This window comes from Amborella trichopoda, chromosome 11 (genome assembly GCF_054954075.1).
Source record: "Amborella trichopoda isolate Santa Cruz 75 chromosome 11, AtrichopodaSantaCruz75HAP2 v2.0, whole genome shotgun sequence".
In the NCBI taxonomy this organism is placed as follows: Eukaryota; Viridiplantae; Streptophyta; class Magnoliopsida; order Amborellales; family Amborellaceae; genus Amborella; species Amborella trichopoda.
In genome coordinates this window covers 19,427,559-19,432,569 of record NC_142346.1, presented here as the reverse complement: position 1 = coordinate 19,432,569, position 5,011 = coordinate 19,427,559, and the positions used below count along the sequence as shown (strand labels likewise).

General features: G+C 31.1%; 1 non-coding gene across 1 annotated transcript; it reads right to left on the bottom strand.

Moving 5' to 3' along the window:
- Window positions 1-798: 798 nt before the first annotated feature.
- Window positions 799-3,807, bottom strand: LOC18444912 (uncharacterized). Its single transcript, XR_016045052.1, has 2 exons — window positions 3,617-3,807; window positions 799-1,138 (listed from the first exon to the last, which is right to left on the bottom strand). It is a non-coding gene; the product is annotated as an uncharacterized LOC18444912 (transcript).
- Between the last annotated feature and the right edge of the window lie 1,204 nt (window positions 3,808-5,011).

Here is a 5,011-nt window from a genome sequence, read left to right as displayed (position 1 = left end):
ATTATAGAGGGTCAAACTTATTTATGCAATATTGTAATAAAAAAATTACAATAACCAACCCAACTACATCGAATACTATAAAAAAACAACATAATATTTTAATGACATACCTATACAAAATAATGTTGACGTGCATATTTGATGCTCACGGATTAAAAATAGCTGTCAAAAACCTTGTTTAGAAATTGATAAATAGATGAGAGAATAGAAAATCTCGATAAATAGACGAGAGAATAAAAAATGCATGAAAGAGATAAAAAAAAGGAATGAGAAAGAGAGATTGAGGAAGAAGAGAAAAAATTTAGAGAAATCATGACAATAATATTTTTGTATAAAAAGTTGTACAAAAAATAAAAATAAAAATTATAATTATTTTTATACTATATAATAAAAATACTGTAATGTTCTTCACAATAAAACAACTGCTGTAAAGATTATTTTTTTAAAAAAAAATAATCGAAATTAAGAAAAAGGTATAGCCGAGATTTATGAAAATTGGGGGTTCTTTTATTCAAGGTGAGTATCAATTCTTTCCCATTGCAATATTTATTTTTTAATAAAATACAAAAGGACTTTTTATTTTAATAAAAAAAAAAAAAAAAACATAAACATGTATTTTTTAATAAAAAATGAGATTGTCGGAATTCAAATCATAAAAATGAGATTGACCGTTGAAACTACATAACAGCCAAAAAGCTAATTAGACCCGTGTAGTTATGGTTGGGGATATATATATATATATAATAAATAAGCATATAATACTTGCCTCGCCACAGTCCGCTTCCGAGTCCAACAACAGTGATAAATATATAGATTATTATTATACCACAGTCAAAAGTCCAGAAATTCAGCAAAATTCAAAAGTTGGCTCTTCTGGTTACAAAGGCCCTCCCCTCTTCAATTCCCTCCACAAAATCCTAAACCACATATAACATGTAATATAGAGATGTATCTAAAAGAACAAGCAAAACACAAAACCTTCAGAAAGGCTGCCAAATTTGTTTCATGTCTCTCTTAACTTCTTTGATACGGCGAAGATAGCTCCAATCAAAGCGACCACAACACCTGAAAATATGAACACCGATTTGAGGGTCTGGCCTGCCTCCTCTTCGTTCTTAGCCGTTTCTTTTTCAGCATCCTACAGTTATGCACATAATATGAGAAATGAGGTGTTTGACTATCTGGTGGAGTACCGTTCGCTTGATACATTGCGAAGGCATCCACAGTCTTAAATCTTAAATCGGACAGAGAAGGGGTAATTGATGATCAATCACCTGACCTTCAATTGCAAAACATACAAAGTATATGTATGATGCTAACTCAGAAGGGATAAAAAAAACAGATGTATGGACAAATATTGAGTGCAAGATTTTAGACAATTATACAAATACAATTTTACAAGTGTATTCCTCGCTCAGATCTCACTCCTTACAGTTGCTCACAAAAATTTTATATTGAGATTACTTCCCTAGTTCCCACTCCCACTCCAACTCAACGATTGCATACAATGAAGAGATAACAATTATTTATAACCATCTGGTTTAAAATCTGATAGATTTGGTGTGTCACAAAGTTTAAAAAAATATCTCAAAGTTTGAAAAAATGTCTTTTGAAGTGTGACGTTGGTCAATGGAATAACCACCACCACCAAATTTCATATCCAATGGTTAAAATTAATTGTGGCCACCTGTACTTAAATAAATGGTTTCATTCAATCAATCCCTTGATGCAAGAGCTCCTTATTGAGAAATATTATCTTGGCCCCTATTTTGTACTAACCTTTCTAATTCCTATATAATCATAGGAATTCTCTCCACATTGAATAAATAATTCTTTCATAAACAATCTTTCTCGTTATTGCTAATGGAGAATAATAGGATTCCATGATTATAGATTGTGATAAAAATTTCATGGGAAATTTAGGGAAAAACCTATTTCATTATCAAAATTTAAATAATAATGATGTATATTTTATATTTTATGCTCAGTCCCACCTTCTTGAGTGTAAATTATATATTACTTTTATTTTCTCTTCTATACATCAGATTGAGTTACACCTTTAAAAATACCCAAAAACAAACATTTTAAAATAAATAACGAAACCAAACTACCCTAAAATTTTAAAATATGTAGAGACAATGTTAAGTAACTTGTCTTGACATTTTAAAATAAATAACAAAACAAAAATACCCTGAAATTGTAAAATATGTAGAGGATATGTTAAGGAACTTGCCTTGACAAAAGTACTCAGCATTTGACCGAGGCAAATTACTCAGGCAAGTCCAAGTAACTTGCCCTAATCCTATACATACATCTCGCGAATGTTGCCTTCACCCATTATAATACTGAGTTCTGTGTCGGGGTGTTGTGGTTATTTATATTTGGCCTAACTACATTTTTCTAATTTTTATAAGTGCATAATGGCGAGAATTCAGGATTCCAAGCTTAATCAGACATAAATAACATTAAAATATAATATCCAAAATAAGCATATAAAATATATTAAAAAGATAAAATAGACTTTTATCATATAAAATATATTAAAAATAAAAGAGATTTTTCGGTCGATTCCCAATTTCAACTTTAGATGTGTAAAGCAAAAAGGTTTGTGGCCTTCAGATTTCTGAATTTTAGTTTTTCTTTATAAAGCTCTATTTTTCTTTTTACCTATTTTTTATTATTTAAATTCCTGCATTAAAAAAACCCAAGTCATCCCCAAAATCAGCCTAAGCCTTCCTTTCGAGCGGAAATTTGGACCGACTCGATGTAACATAAAGCTGCTTAAAATAATTATTCTTATCAGGATAATTATTGTTCATTTCTCCTGTCTTACCCAATTCAAAATTCATTGTAGGTTTTCCAATTTATTTTTCTTTTAACATCCCAAAAGAATGTAATTTTAGGCAACTATTTGATCATGCAATATCTTAAGCAAATAACTCATTTCTGAAGTCTTAAGAGCCTAAAGAAACTCTAGCACATATATAATATTTTCTTTTAAATTTTTTATTTTGCTTACCATATAATGTGCGTGATAAATAATTTAAAACAATTAAGGATGCGTTTGATATAAAACCTCGAAATAGAGGATACTAAGACCACTTGCGAATCAGATGTAAAATTGGATGGCTCAGAGTGTATCATAAAAAGTCGATAAATTCTTTTCTGAACTTCAGATCTAATCAATGACATTTTTAACCATCCCCATTTAAAATCGGATGGACAAGAGTCATTCCGACTTCTCTACAAGAAAATAGTGGTCTCTTTGTATACTTGTCCTAATAAAAGGTCATTTGAGAAGGCAGATTATAAGAGAAAAAACACAAAATTAAATGAAAAAACAAATTGAAGTAATATTGTTCCCCAAATCCACATCAATCTGATTGAAAAATTATTTATCCATCAAATCAATGAATTTGAAAAAAATTATTTATCCACAACAATCCTCGTAAAAAAAATCAATGAATCCATCAAACTTCAGATTGAAAAAACAGAAACATAGAAAAATCACTTTCCCAATTTCTGCGTAACAAAACCAACAAACTATCACAAAACAAGAAAAGAAAAAGAAAGAACAAAATAGGAAGCTAAGGCACCGATTCAAAGAGTAAAAAACCTTTATATCTGTTGAAATGGAGATCTCAGAAGCCACGGGGTCCACAGGAAAGCTACCCCGAACATCGGCATTTGGATCGCCAGCAGCCTGAAAAGCCCCGGAATCTGACACACCGTCGGCAACATCCAGAGAAGCCATCTCTTTCCCCTTAATTTATCGCCGGAAATATGACCCAGCCTTTCCTCTCGCTCTTTTATCTCAACCCTTTCCTTGTATTTATCCCTTCTGTTTTTATTTTTGGAAAATTCTGTGACACTGGTTTTGAGTGGAGAGAGGAGTTATGGTTGAATGTTGCTGTCCATGACCGACACGTGGAGAGGGAAGGACACGTGTGGTTTGTGGAGAACCAGTGTCCCGATTCAGGGAGCGGCGCCATCGGAGCAGGAAGCCAGCCATCGGAATGTGTCGAACGGGCCAAGTTGGGAGGATACTAAATACGTGGTCACGAGTGTATATCAGTTGATGGCAAAGAGCAATTCCAATTTCTTCACATGATCCGGTGGGCCTCACCTTCCCTTCCTCGTTGCTTATCATTGTCTAAAGATTGACGTGACGTTGGTAGTATTGTCAAGGTCTACGTTGTAGTCTTGACTCCATTTTCACTTAAAAAACGGTTTTTTTTATTTTTTTATTTTTTTTTATTTTTATTTTTAATTTGATCTTTTGTTAGATTCAAAAAGTAAATATTAGATTTGAATCTAGACGTAGATTCGATGGGATCTAAAATATTTGGATTTGATTCCAGATCCCAAACTATATAGGATCTATATTCAAATATAGATCTAGATCGTTCTAATTTTGTAGGTTATAAAATTGAAATATTATTATAAAAGTTAAAATAATTATATATATCATATATATAAATGTATAAATATTTAAATAATAACACACTAAAATTATATATATTATTTTTAAAAATCGGGTCGGATCCTAATCAGATCTACCTATATTCCCTAAATTACTATTCAGATCTAGATTTTAGATCTGGTTCCAAAATTCGAATCTAAAACTTGAGTACATACCCAGATCTATATAGGATCCGAATTTCAGGCTTCAGATCCTGAGTAAATTATCAGCCATATTTACCAATCGGAAAGTGTTTTACGTAACGGACGACGCAATCCCACATTTGCGTCTTATATCCGTGTCTCCCAAGCATCAAACACATATTAAAAATGGATGGAAGGAAGTTGTTTTCATCTTCTTTACTATATTATTTTTTAAAAGTTATCTAATTTTACATATTAATGATCTTCGTATTATATATTATACATTCCTAAAATAATCTGAACTTCATATATTTCCATCTTGAAAATAAATTCCTAAAAGAATCTTCAAATATTTCCATCTTAAAAATAAATTCCTAAAAGAATCTTCAAATATTTCCATCTTGAA